The 15,786-nt window shown below is 29.9% G+C and overlaps 1 protein-coding gene across 1 annotated transcript in view; it reads right to left on the reverse strand.

Annotated features, from left to right (window-relative positions):
* LOC107445214 (sodium-dependent neutral amino acid transporter B(0)AT3) overlaps window positions 1-15,428 on the reverse strand; it is a 44,955-nt gene extending 29,527 nt beyond the window's left edge. Inside the window, exon 1 of the mRNA XM_016059563.3 lies at window positions 15,297-15,428. The gene's annotated coding sequence lies outside the window, so the exon portion shown is untranslated. The remainder of the gene's footprint in view (window positions 1-15,296) is intronic.
* Between the last annotated feature and the right edge of the window lie 358 nt (window positions 15,429-15,786).

Below are 15,786 nucleotides of genomic sequence, written 5' to 3' on the forward strand. Positions count from 1 at the left end.
ATTGAGGAATTTTTCTTCAAATGTTTGGCGTGTTCTGTTCCTGAAAGATTTACTAATATTCTGGAGATTTTTTTCAAGTTCTTCGGCCTTTTCCTTAGGGAAATTTTGTTTCTTATTTGCTGCTAAAAAATGGCGTCTGATTCTGTCAATGATTTCGATGGAACTAAATGAAAACTTGATAAATTAATGTCTGATATTTACAGGCTCCCGCTAGACGGCGTACTCGAGCGTTGCGATCGCGAATTATTATTTGTCTGCAAATAATACTGTCATAAATTGCTGTTAAAGAGATCTGTTAAATGATTTAGAACTAAACGATTAGCTTCATGCTCAATGAGATGCAAGAAAAAATAGTATTTAATAAATCGGCCCGCTTGGTAAGTGGAAATTACGATTGTGAACTCATCCAATTTGTTTGAACACTGTAATGTTATAGCAAAATAAATGTTATTTTAAAAAAGGATTACTTAGAAAAATTAATTCTGTTCACCAATAGATCTAAATATTTATAATACCAAAAGATAATAATATTTGGACGGATTGGAAGTGAGGGCACAAGCGTATAAGCAAATAGAATTCCTTTTAGTACATACATGCTAAGTGAATAATTTTAACTTGAGCAAAAAAAAGCCGATTTTTGCCACGAAACAACAATTATTGTGAAACAATCATCGGTGTTGGTGAGCGGCAGCGTACAGGGGGCTTAGCTCCCTAGTACTATTAATGTGGGAAATAATTTCTATTTTGAGGATATATTATATTCACACATTATACTCTTTCCTATATTAAGGAAACTAAACGCGTAGTGGGAGTGTACCAGTGAGGGGGGGGGGGCTGAAAGAAGAGCTCCGAAATTCACGCCTCGTTGACAATCAGGGAAGGGGCTGCAATCGATGACGCAGTCGATCTATGACGTCATACGTCTGGTGATCTCAGGTTTTTCAGTCAGTACACATTAAAGTATCTAAAATCCATCTAAAGCGAATAACTTTCTAGCTTTGTCGATTCTTCGTTTACAAAAAATTTAAATCGCTTCGATTTTGCTACCATACATTTTAGATTCCTAGTTTCTGATTTTAAATCATTCGAAAATTACAAATAACTCTTGAAATAAGCTTTTACATCATTGTGGCTAACAATTAATAGGTGGCCCGAATAGAAAATAGCTATTCTAATAAAAAAATCATGCAATCAAAAAAAAAATTAATATGCAGCTTTAAACTTGAATCGTTTTGTTAAATTAAATTTGGAGTCAGGAAATGATGAAGGCAAGTGTTTCAAATCCGTGATTCCAAAAAGTGTTCCGTGGAAAAGTAATAGATGTTCCAAGAGTTGAGATTTATTTTTAAACCAGTAATGATTTTTGAAATCTGCCATTTAGATCGAATCAGTAATCCATTATTTATTTAGGATTTAGATATTTTTTATAAAATTATTTAAATTAAATTCTAGCCTAAAAAAACTGTAATATTTAAAATAAATATATACATTTTTCTAATAATATTGTAGAACCAGTTCTTTTCGGTTCCAAGTCGCTTTCCGGTTATGGAAGTCTAAATAATTGGCCTTCTTTTGGCAGAAACTTGATAATAATTTATCATAAATAAAGTTCGTCTTAAATTGCTAAGTATTTAATAGACAAATCAACTAAAGAAAATTTCTAACAATTTTGAAAATATTTAATATGGAGAAAACGAAATTTTCGACCTTTTTATCAATAATAATCTTAAAATTAGATCTTGTATCAGACAGTTGAATTCGTGGGTCAAGAGCGGCATCTTGACTTATAGTACTGAATTTGTTTTTTATTGCATGCATAAACTAAATTAAATGAAAAGAGGGTTTTTCGTTAAAACTAAAAAGTACTCTACTATAAATATTAAAAAGGTTATGCGAGAGACATACTGTTGAATTTAGTTATCTTTATTTTGAATTGAAAATTTAGATGGGAAATACAATTTTACGAATGCATAATAAAATCAAAATATTCTTATAAAAAAATAGTTATAATTTTTTTTTTAAATGTGCTGTCTCTTATTTCATAGCCATTGTACAAAAATAATTTCGCAAAAATTACTAAAATATTTAATGAATAATGGATTATTGTTTGATATAAATGCAATTAAGAAATTCAAAAACCATTGCTAGTTAAAAAAAAATCCTTCGGAATTTTTTTGACTTTTCCAAGAAACTCTGCGGTTGCAAGGACAATTTTTGGAATATTCAATACTGATTTCCGATAAATCTTATTAAAATACTTAATCTCGATTTAAGCGTTGCATGATTTTAAGTGTGAATGATATTAAATTTTACAACCATATACTGTGGGAAAATATAATCTTTTATGATTCCGTTCGAGGAAAACCGAATAGTTTTATGTAGTGTTACATAAGTTCCTTTAAATTTGCACTCTTATGCAAACAATTTGCGTCATTTTATAATGATATAAAAAGTGCTTTCATGAACACATTTATCGATAAATTAGATGTTTTTTAATGCTTGTTAACCCTAACTAACTACTTTTTTGAATTAGATGGGTACACATCTTTGCGGGTCCGTTAATATATGCAATGAAAATGACTCTGTTGCTGCAGCTGAGCGTTAACAAAAATTACGTTTTTAAAATCATGTATAACTAATATACTAATCATTACGAAAAATAGATAATGAATCACTTTGGACACGCTTTCACGTGCGAATGCACGCACATTCGGGAAATTTTGATGTTATTTTAAAGAAAGGGAACGTATTTTCGATGTACTTCATTTCTTAGAGGAAATAAAAGGCTACTAATAAACAATTAAAAACGTGCAAGTATTTGATAGAAGAGTTTTGCATTTCTTAAATTAAATATTCGCTGTCGAAAAAAGACGCAAAAAGTTGAAGGTTAAATGAACAAATTCGAAAAAGAATTTTTGTGATAATAAACTGTCTGATATATGTCATGAATAAATATTTTTTAACTATTCCCCTATATTTAATGTAAGCCCATTTCTTATTCAAAACCATTTTGAACATAGGTGTAAATTGAGTTCTTCAGCGAAGTTTGCTTCCTGAAAGTATAGAAGTAGTTCCAAAATTCTAAAGTAATTTCTAGTCAGTACATTTTAAAAAAAAAGGTAGGTGCAGTTGCAGTTTACTACATTTTTAGGAAAGTAGTTTTAGTAGTAGTAAATTACAAAAATAATGTAGTTTTTCCGACCACTACTGTAGAGTAACCCACGAGCTTATCAGACTAAAAATATTTGCTTTATATATGTCAAGCGATATTTTATGCTATGTAACTAGCAACAGCAAATCTCCTCCAATATTTGCACACTCGAAATGGGTGAAAAAAATCACTATCGTGTGGTTTCTCACTAAAAATGAGTCCATAAGCAGCATTTTTGTGAAGTTTTCCACTACTCAACATATCTCAAGCGATGATCTGAAGTAAGTAAACTCAATCACTCAAAAAAAAAAAAAAAATTATTGGGGAGTATTATNGGGGTCGAGAATACTTCTTAATTTCCATAATCAATGTTAAAACGATCATTTGTTAAAAAATCAAACTTCAGAAGAATCCCGAAAGCTGAACTAATGAAACTACGTATTTAAGTTATTCCTCCTCTTAATTTTAAGATAAAAGACTATGATCGATTTAAAAAAATTTTTTTTACATAACCTTCACTGACTCATCATATAATTAATGTAGAAAGTGACTAAAACAAATGATGTCATTGAAATTCATGTGTGAAATCTACTATAAATACAAGCGATTTCGAAAATTACAGGCCGAAGCATCTTGATCGATGAGGACTTCTAAGTCGCGATCCAGCAAAAAATTGCAATGACTTCAAATTGAACCAACATTGCCGTCTCGAAAACGGATGGGAAGACTTGAAAGCAGGGTCCGTGATTTTCTTGATATAAATCGGATTTTTTTGATTCAAATCAGATTTTTTTGATTTTTATTCAAATACACTGTAAGAACTTTCATTTATGATTAAAAAAAATTATAAATGTTTAATCAAATTAACTTAATATTAAAACTATATTGTAACAATATTTTAGAAGCTCTAANTAATTTCGTTAACTAAAATTAATTAATGCAGCAATTTATTTAAATTAAATTTTAATACTAAGAAAAGAAAATAATAAAAGTATAAAAAATTTAAAACACTGATTTTTAACTTTTAAAATCAATATATATAGATAAAAAAATTAATTGATTTAAATCAATGATTTTTTTTAAAAAAATCATTTGATTTAAATCATGATTTAAATCGTGATTTAAATCAAGCTGATTTAAAACAACGAACCCTGTTTGAAAGTAAGGCAAAATAAACAATAAAAAATTGCTACATCACACAAAGAAAAAGAAAAGAAAAAGGGAAGTTGTGTGAAATAGATTAAGAGGTTGTGCGGTTGCTAGGTTAAAATTTAAAAGCAGTCATCCTCTTGCTGTGAATTCTGGGTTATTTTATCATAATGTCTGCAAAATAAGTAAAGAATTGCTTTCATCCTTTGACTGAGATCAACACATCAACGGAAAATCATCTCCATTATAGTTTTATTGACTGGTTTGTAAGAATGTTATTAAAACTTCTTACATACTTATTCGTATGCTCATGAGAGGGCCTTCATATCTTGAATATAAGAGAGTATTAAAATTAGATGTCGATGATTGTGCAATCAGCTAAATCTTACTGTTATCCAAATTATTACCTGTTCCTACAACATGTCATAAAACATTCTAACTACATAAGTTGATAGTATCTGTTGAAGGTGTGCCATTTACAAGACTTAAATTGGAGAGAAAAGAGCAAATCAATAGCGTGATTTCATACCGCTTTATCGGTTATCCGTCCAATCGTGATTCTCGTGGGTAAAGGATGACTCGTGTAATAGGTGTAAATATATATATATTGATGTAAGAGGGAATCCACAATTCAGTTAGTCAGAAATCAAAACACCCTCTCTAAAAAAAGAAAGAAAAAACTCCCAACGATCTATAAATCCATTTAGCGACCTATCACCCAATTAGTTCTCCCCCAATGGTTTCTCCTCTACTCAACGAAACGATGGGGAGAGGAGAGAACAACTTTCATTTTTGGATGATATCCATAACGAGGCAACAATGAAAAGTAAATAATTTTACATCTGAAATACAAGTGTCTCACTGAAATGTTTGCATAAAATACAATAACTATAAGTAAGCCGTGGTGGCTTCAGGAGAGTTCGTCTTCCAATCACGTGATATGGGTTCGAATCACAGCGATGGCTGGCCGATCCGAATTCCGCACCGACCATAGTGCTGACGTAAAATAGGGTAGACGGATCATGGGTTAGAGTCCCTTTGCCGTCAGATTAACCGTGGGAGGTTGTCGTGGTTTTCCTCTCTATATAGTGCAAATGTGGATTAGTTCCTTCAAAAAGTCCCCCGCAAAGGCAAAATTTCTCTCAAAGCCTTATTCTGGAGTTCCCTCGTCTTCTGAATCGAGTTCAAAAGGACAAAGCTACTTCGTTCAGCATCGGTAGCCGTAAACTCAAAGTTGAGTCGGTTGGTGAACGTCGGTTATAAAATAAAATAACTATAAGTATAAAATAACATAGTTCATTATAGGATGGAACTCTTTTCCAATTTTCATTACTCTTGCCATTTTTTTTCTTCGTTTTATTGCTCTCGCAATCAATTGGACATCAATGTTTTATTATTATTATATAAGTTTATTACATCACCTTTCTGGGTCGTTTGGGATCACGGGATCAAACTGTTGTAGGTGTATTTCTTCGTGATCTATAGTAATGTTGGTTGATTTTAATTTTTATTTTATTTTCAAAATCGAAATCGCCAGTAGTAGTAAAAGTTGCGTATTGCTATCAAATGTTTGTAAAAAAAGTTTTTTGAAACCAATATATATTTAGATCCTCCAACAGAGCCTTGAAATTTCTCTAATTTTGTAAAATGCGTAATGTTTTGCTTATATTTTCAAAAAAAATTTCTGCATCAAAATTTTTAATCTCCTGCAGTTGAATGAGTTGCATAGTGAGACCTTTTGTTGGCAGAGAATGAAATAAGAAAAGATTGCAGGGAATCAAGATGAGCTGATGTTACTGGGGCGAAAATAATTTTGGTAGAGTCGAAATTGAACATTCTTGGCTCAACTCAATCAACTCAATTTCGATTTGATTTCAAAAAAAGAAAAAATATTTTTGAAAACATTTGATATTAATACACAACTTTTTCTATCACAGAAGATTTTGATTTTGGAAAAATTAAAAATCGACACACCCTAATATATAACCGAACCTCCATTTTAAACGTTTAATTCTCTCAACAACATCGAAAATTTTGCTCGTTGTCATAACCTCGTTTTCGGTCTTCTTTGGTTACATCCAACAGGTCCTTAATTCTTTGTGTTGTATAGAAATAATATAAATAAGTGCGAGTAGAACTCATCGATTTAAAAACTTTTTTTTTATCGTGGCATATCTGGACGATGCTAATTTTGTCATAAAAACAATAAATTAAAATCACGATTACTAAAAGCATCAAAGTCTGTTTCATTAACCGGAGTAAGTGCAGAGAGAAGTTGAGTATTGATTATTTAAAACACCTTCACTGATTTTAATGCTTCCGCCTTTCTCCCTAGAATTGTACAGATTTTGATAGCGTCTTTATTTTTTCTTTACTTTAATTATATACGATCTTTGTTGTGTATAATATTTTGACATCATTTATGACAAAGGATTCTCCCAATACATTATTAGGGGGATGATTTAGTAGGTATGAGTATCATTTTATACTATGGAGTCCTTATGTAAAAATTTCCTTTCGGTCACTTCTTCCTATTTGCTGAATGTCTGGTATTTTAAATGCCGAAGTTCAAAAATGAAGATTTTATCTTTATCTGCACACATCAAAATGTACATAGATTTTTAAAAATATCCTCTTTTTTTTTAATTAAAATAATTTACTTTAATGAAGCATACACAACATTCCGCAACAATCCGTTGTAGGCCAGGGGGTCGTTGAGGTTAACGCTCCACAATTTCGAGCCCGGTATAGGGATTCAAACCGAGGATCTATGAGGTCACCATAGAGAAGGGTTTACACCTCAGTCTAGGATGAATTAGGAAACTTTATAAACAACAGTGGCCACCGCAATATAACTTGTTATCTTTTAATAAACTATTTTGCCGAAAAAGGGGGGAAAGAATAGTCGTAAAATGGGGTATTCATTACCGTAAAATGGGAAATTAATTACCGTAAAATCGGGCATTAATTACAGATAATTATAGCAGTTCATTTTTTACCCAGATATATTTTGTAAATTATATCGAACTCTATGTTGCGATTTTAGAATGATATGAAATAAAAATATCAAAAAGTGGCACATATAGTTACCCCATTTTGGAAGGATGGAAAGCCAGTCCATCATCATTATTCCCCCAAAACGGAGGAAAAGCATATGGAAGATCCCGCAGGGAAAAGCTCTCTAAAGCCCATTTGAGCTTCTCCCTCCTTCCCCCTCTGGTGTACGACACGGGGAAAGGGGGGGAGGGGAGTCAGAGATTTAATTTCGCAACAGTCAAGAGAAATCAATGACTTTATATCGTAAGAATGAGTAGAGGGGGACTCCCACTCACAGTGGGACGGATTACCGGCACCGTACTATGAAAAAAGAACCGGAGTGGATTGATATTTGTTCCCTGCTTTTGCAAATCTTAAAATTAGTATATTGGAAATTCTTACTTTAATTTAGGAGGAGTTAACATTTGCGTAAGTGGCAGGAATCGAAATGTTTATACGCTCTACCGGGTATGTAAGTCTACAAAAATAGACCCTCATAAAACTACGAATAAAACATACTCAAATATCTGTTCTCGAATACTTACTAATAAAAACAAAGTATTCACGAATATCGATGGAGTTTTCGCTCGATTGAACATAGATGAAGTGCATTTAAAACATTATTATTAACACATTATTGTCCTAATGTTTTAAGATTTTACTTTTTCTACCGTTTAATTCAACATGTTGACAATTTTATGGTAATACCATTTCTTTTCTTTTTTTTTAAGAAAGCAACAACATAATTCTGGTCATAAAAGCCATTCATTTGGTCATTTTTTTGCTCATATTTTTCATTTCGTTTACAGGAAATTCCAATTTATAAATTTATTGTTCTTATTGCCACGCATTTAGTAAAAAATATAAAACTGAAAAGTAAATTTAACAGGAGATATGACTTTTTACGCCAAGCTCTAAGATATCACCAAACTTTATCATATTTACCAAATTTTCTCACATATTATAAAACCATATTTTATAGTTAATTTTAGCAAAATCATTACCAAAACATTTTTGTAAGAACTACCGAGCTTTTTGGTGTTTCCATTGATCCAGAAAGATGTTAAATTCTATCATATATCCTGATAGTTTTGATCATACTATTTTTTTTTTTGTTCTCAGTGTACTTAAATATCTTTCAAAAAACTCTGATTGCAGTATTGTATTAGTAAATTTACGACGGAAGAAATCTGTTTGAAATTCTCGAATAATGCCGGATATTTTCCTCAAACGAGATGATTGGCTAAGTTTCGGAAAAGAATGCCGAGCGGAGTATAAAAAATGAAATAAAGATGATTAAAAGCATGTTTGGAAATTTCTCCCCCCGAGACTACACCCCTTTTGATGGTTGAGTTCTGAGGCATTTTAATGGAAAAATGCCGACAAACAATGCAAAACGGAAATTGGAAAACCTCCTCAAATTTTCTTGAATTAGCTTGGCAGTTTCAAGCTTATAACAATGAGACCACTTTTAAGCTCACTTAATTAAAGGGTCCCCTGTTTCATTCGGAGTTTATTATTGCTATGAGCCGAGTAAATGAAAGACTTCTTGAAATGTTCTTGTTTCAACTAACTCGTAATTAAAATTCCCCCGTATATGAACTTGATGAGGAAAAAAAGAAAAGAGATGAACCAAAATCTTTGCTTAAGAAAACTCTAACCACGGAAGAAACTTTTCACGACAACTTCTGCTTCCATTTTTAATAATTTTAAATTTAAAGTTTAGAGAAATGTGATATCAGGTAGACTCCTAGAGTCAACCATGAAGCTTCAAATTTTGAAAATTTTTTTTAGAAAATATTAAAATGGAAACAATTCTTGAATAATAATTTTTCCAACTGCGCAATTATATGTAATCCTGCCATATATATATANCCTTTTTTTTGGTGCACTTTTTTCTATTTATTTATTTATTTTTAATATTTTGAAATTTTTTTTAACAACTTAAACTTCATGGCTTACCCTAAATATTTTTGAACACACTTTTGTCTAAACTTTAAATTTAAAAATACTTATGTAGGTTAAATTGATATTTGCCATGAAGGGTTCAACTCATGCTATAACGTCTTCTTAAATTATTATTAAGTAATAATTATGTTTTTCTTTTTATTCATATTAAAAATTTATAGTTGGAAACACTTCATATAAATTATGCTGTCTCTAGTAAAAAGAAAATATCATTCCTTGTTGGCTATCTCTGGCGGTAACCACAGCTGGCGAGCCTTTTTCAATTATTAATTTCATTATTCATTCATGTTATCAAATGAAGGGATTTTTGCATTTAAATGAATAAAACTCAGAAAATTCGATTTCAATAATGCTCAAAGCAAATTTATCTTCATTATATCGCTCATGGGCTGCAATAGTGGCACAACTAAAAAAACACGGGTTTTTAACTATGGGCAGGTGTAAATATGAAAATACACATTCTTTCAGCAGCAATACTAGCATAACTCATAATTCAACTTGAAGGTAGTCTTCATTTAAGCAAACTGAAGCATTTCTTATGCATTTTCCTTAGCAATGAAAACTTTAAACCCACTTATCTCAAAACTTGATATTTTGAGTTGCATCGCTATTACCCATGACCGATATCTTCTGACATTCTTCACTAAAGTAAAAAAATGGGAAATGCGCACCTTTGTTACTTAAGCAATTTACAATCAAATTTACAAACGAAAATTTGAAATTAGTACGAAAACTTTTGTAATTTAATTTAAAATTATGTTTTCATTCACGTATTAGTTTTCCCCCCAAGTTTTTGCCATCAAGTTTATGAAATTATTAATTTAAGACTAAAAACAAAAATTGGAACTGTAATCAGCGTAACAAACAAGCATCGCTTAAAATATCATAATATACTTTAACTTAGTGAACTTCTTGGTTAAAATTATTATAAATTACTCAACGAATGACGTAAAATACAATTATACGATTACTTGACACAAAAAAGCAATTTTCATGTCTCAGTAAAACTACTATTTGAATATAAAAACATTTAAACATATAGTACATTTTTGTTCCATAAAACAAAGAATAAAAGTAGTTTTTACTTTGTTTTAAGACTTTAGCATATATTTAGGGTTGAAAGAGCTTTTTAGAATGTATTTTAAAAAAGTAATATAATGATTGTTTATTTTTATTTTATTTTTTTAAATTTGTTTTATGTTACTAAAGATATGCCTATATGTTCCTGTGTATATTCCTATATCTATGCTTATATTCCCTTGCTTTATCCTACTGTTGAATTAAAATTAGAAAAAAATATTTCTCAGAAAATAAAACAATAAAGGTAACAGATTCGAATTTTTCATTTTACAATATTGGGGATGTACAAATGAAATTAAAAGTTCAATAATGATAATTTTTAATAAAAAAATTTAATTTAAATTCAATTTTTGTAAAAAAAACTTACTTATATAGTGAAAGCATTGTTTTAAAGTTTGTCCTTAATGGGTTGCGTCACTCCCTCGCAACAATTTATCAAAAATCATGTCAGAGAATAAAACCTTTTATTAAAAACTTTAAATGAAAAAGATTGAACAACACGGAGAAACCTCGCAGCATGTTCTTATTTTCAAAACCCATTCACGTTTTGGCTTGTGAAACCCGTTCGAATCCATTCAATCAGGTAAGATTTCTTACATTCATCATTCCTTCGTGACATTTTTTAAAATATAAGAAGATAAAATAGAACCTGAAAAGTGAATAATTAAAAATCGTTTTAAGCCTTCTAATATACCATTAAAAACTGAAATTCAAGTTGAAAGTAATATTGGGTTCACATTTAAACTGTTCAGTCATTAGAGATTTTTCACTTTTCGTTTAAAATACAAAACTGACGAGTTCATTTTTTGGGTGAATAGTTTGATCCCGTGTTTATGTCAACTATGAATTTTTAAATTCAAAATACTGTATTTTGTGATTATTCCGTATATATATATTGACCTCAAAATTCTTTGCCCACTTATTATAAGAAAAATTATTCATTTAATACAGAAGTCTGTTTTCCAAAGATATAAATCAAATAAAAAAAAATTTATTTTTTTAAAAAATAATTTATACTAAGAGGACGTTATGTAAGCATCTAACGGGGGGCACTTTCAAGTGTAAGAGATAGGAATGGTATCTTTACGTGAGACATCCTCTACTTCCAAATTATTTTTTAATTCCGAGGAAACAATCATAAAAACGAAACAAATTTTTACATTTGGAATTAAATTCGGAGAAAGAAAAAGTTTGAAAACCTTTCTTCGAAGAGTTTCAGAAGTTTTGAACACAATGGATTCCTAAAGAATAGCCGTAAATTTGAAAAGGTCAACTGTGAAAATTTATATCTTTTATTTGAATTTATTCCTAAGATTATATTAATGCAATAAAAGTCAAAGTTAAAGCGAAAAGTTAGGGAGAGGTATTGCGACTTTCTTACGCTTTCTTCTGTAAACATGGAGAGGTTTATGATTTGCTTACTTCTGCTGACGAGGGAGTAAGGAGATTCCAAAATTGCTAAAAATATGCTTACGCATTATTTGAAAGATAATTCAAATATACTTTTAGAAGTAATAGGCTCAGGGTCCAGATGGGTCTTATCTAGAAGTATCTCCTCCCTCCCTAAAAGATTTTCTTTTTTAAAAAAAACATTGCATTTTATCAAAAAAAGTCAATTTTAATACTAATTAATATACTATGTCTCATGTTCGCTTTGTTCATCAATCTCTACAATCATTTTTTTTCTCCATCGGATGATAAACTTTTGCTTATAAATTAAAGCCTAATTTTAATTAATTAATTATAATTTAATTAATTATTATAAATTAAAGCCTCAATTGAAAGTTCCCAAAATATTTTATTAAAATGACACAAGTTTTGGTTATACAAATGAAATACATACTACATAAAATTGGTTGATATGAAATTCATTTACATGAAATTCTTTTAAGATTAATAATTTAAGACACACATAACATAATCTATTGTCATGTTGAAGTAGAGAGGCTTGTAAGTATGGCCCAAAAGCAAACAATTTTTTTTTTTTGCTTTCTCAACTATTGTTTTATTACCAATTTTAAATATATATCTTGACATGTGTTTTTATTGTTTGGTTCTAAATAGTTAACAAGAAGGTGCAGAAAATATTTAAAAAAAACATTTATTCAAGTTTAAACTAATCTATTTAATTTAACAAAATACCGACAATTTCACTAATTTTCTGTATGTTGCATGCACCATGACGCTTATAAAAATCTATTTGCCTTTACTTATTGTTGTCATTTGAAAACCTAACCCATTTCTTATAAATTTTCCTCCCTTAAAATTTTATATTGTAACGAAAAAGTATATTCTATTTAAAACTGAGTTTCGAAAATAAAGAAAGAAACAATTCCAGCGTTGGTCATCTAGTTTGGTTAAAACACAATTTATGAAAAAAGAAATTTTCAATACGATGTTTACATTAATTTATTTAAAATAATTTTAATTAACCATGAAAAAACAGATGCAAAGTTTGAAAGTTAAGTTTACTTCAAGAATAGATTTATTGTAAAAAGAAAAACAATTGAATAACGCTAGAATATTAACATTATTTCTTTCATATTTATGTTCATTACAAGTTGTAAATTTTGTACAATTTTCTTACAAATGACAAATTACGATACAAAATTGAAAATTGCTGAACAGTGTAGATCTAAGCTTAATATGAGTCTTTCCCACTTAAAAAATAAATCGATATTACGTATGCAAACTAAAGTAAAATACACTCATTACATAGAACTAAAATGATTATCAATAAAAGATGTCAATGTCTATCAAGTACGTTCATTTTATTTACATTTGTTTAATAAAATACTAAGCATGTATAGACGCTCATTTTAAATTTCATGGAATTTAATTTTAATTTAAGAAAAGTTTTGGCAAATTCTTGACAGCAACTGTTTCTATTCCGAAATAAAATCCGTTGAACATTTTAATCCTAACACTTTTTCGTCTATAAATGCAGTGAAAATCTTTTAATCACTTTAATTTCCCTCAAGAACGCTTAGGTGTCTCATTCACTGAAGTAAAACGAGGAACGATGAGGTACTAATCCCCTTAAATAGAGAAGAAACCATCAAATAACGGGATTAAAAGTGTCCGCCCACCCCTCTCTCTTTCTAATAGATAAATCTTCCTGAACTGGTATGAGGAGAGGCCCATTACCGTCGCTGCTGATTTTATGCGCAAAAAATATAAATGTTTATCAAGTACTACAATTATAGTTTTTTATTATTATTTTTTTTTGTTGATCTAAAAATTATTAAATATTCTGGTCTAAATAATATAAATGATTCAGATTTCAGAAAATATCTGGCAGCTATTTTTCTTGCCTTAAATTAGAAAGAAAGAAAAATAATAAATTAATCAGACTCTCAATTGTAGCACAAAAAATTATATTTTATGATTTTTTTTCCTATTATTCTTTGAAAATATGTGTATTTCCTATCGATTTTTTTTTTCTCTCAGTGAAATTTCATGTATTGAATGTGATTTGTATTTTATTTATTTATCATCGTTGTTATTATTGATATATATATAATTTTATAATTATTTTTTATTAGATAAACTACTGTTGTATATCCTTTTTCTGTGATTTTAATATTTACATTTTTTTGTTCATTTCTTTATATGGCATAAAAAGAGTATGGTCGTTCCTCGTTGTTGTGGCCGCATTCTTATAGGATATAAAATCGCATGACATGGTTCCTTAGTAAACAAATAAGACCCAATTTTTTTTAATTGTCATCAGCATAAAACTAATAAAAGCTACAGAGGATTTTTTTTACTATTAAATATTTTTTTTATTTAGTATTGAGCTTTATTTACACGCTTTATTAAAGTATCCTTCTTTCTTAGAGATTGTGCTTTATAGCTAGTATTCCATTTTTGATTTTGATTATTTCTTAAAATGAAAGACTTAAAACTAAAAGCTTATTTTTTATGCTATAAAACAATCCTATTGTGCAACATTTTGGGATAAACATCTTTAAAACGATGTCCAAATCCATTGTCCATTTTATTATTATTAAACAGCATATGAATTATAATTACTTCTATAGTAAATTTTAGGTAAAACTGTGTCCACTTAATGCATGTGATTGAAATGCCAAATCGTACGGTAGTATAAGGAATAAATTTTTCGCATTATTACTAAAAAATCTTACTGGCAAAAACAAAAACAAAATTAACGAGGTTTTACAACAATCAGAAATTAAATCGGATTTTTTTTTCAAAAAAAGATTGTAGATGACATTACAACAGCAACCAAGCAAAATGAAGTTGAAATTTCCCCCCCCCCCACCTGAATCGGGTGCTGAAACCAAATCTGCGTCAATACAACGAACCATTTTTGGAATCTTTCACTTTAATGCCATTTATTTTAGATGTATCAAACTGTTTATATTTAAAATATAATTGTAGATTCGCAGGGGTTGGAGGTCGAAGCGAGCAGAGGGGAAAGTCCCCACGGGATTTGCAATATTTTAATTTTTATGAATAGAAAGTACGATCAGGATTGTTTTCTCCTGGAATTAAATAAATTTGTCGCTGCACATAAGTAAAATGTCAGCATTTCAAAAGTATACGTTAAACAAGGGAGTGCCATTGCAAAAGAGTGTTACGTTTCGAATTTTTAACATTTGTGATAGAACAGTTTGAAAAAGAAGATTATTAATTATATTAAGATTAGTTACGTTTTTTTTGCGAACAGTTAAAGAAAACGATATTCGAAAATGTAATGAACGGGCACCGGATAAAAGAAAAATAATATCTGTCGTCTGACTTAAATAAGTTCTGAAAGTTTTGAAGAAGTTGTTAAAACTACTTCAGTTCTCACGTGACTTTCGAGTCACCTTGTGACTTAACCTTTTTATGATTATTCAAACATTGTTCTATTTCGATTCAGTTAAAACAAACAAGAGTTTCTTACCTGTGTGTGAAAGGTGAATTTTTCCCAAGTTTTCCGGAGACGGTTGGTGGGTGTACTTTGGGAGAAACAGCGATTACTTTCTTTTCCGCCTGACCTCGAGAAGTCCTGGGGAAAAGACGCATGCGCGGCCCCTCCGATGGGCCGCACCCCCGGAAAAGTCGATGTTCGAATGTCGCATGCCCACCTGTGGGCGTGAAATGGGATGCCATCTACAGGAGTAGTTCGAAAAGGTTGTTCAAAAAGTATCGACTTAACACACTTTCGTTCTTCTTCTTTAATCACCACACGCGTCGAATGGAACGTCGTAGGCGTCCAATTGTTTTTTTATTATTATTATTTTATTTTGTTCGTGGGACGGGAGGTCTCACATTAAAACACACAGTTAAAATAGTGCTCTCAATTTCAAAAAAATGGAGGGATTTTTTTGTTCACCAAGTATCTGCAAAATAAATAAATAAATAATAACTATTTTTATTACTTAACTTGTTAT

The sequence above is a fragment of the Parasteatoda tepidariorum genome, chromosome 8 (assembly GCF_043381705.1).
Source record: "Parasteatoda tepidariorum isolate YZ-2023 chromosome 8, CAS_Ptep_4.0, whole genome shotgun sequence".
Lineage (NCBI taxonomy): Eukaryota > Metazoa > Arthropoda > Arachnida > Araneae > Theridiidae > Parasteatoda > Parasteatoda tepidariorum.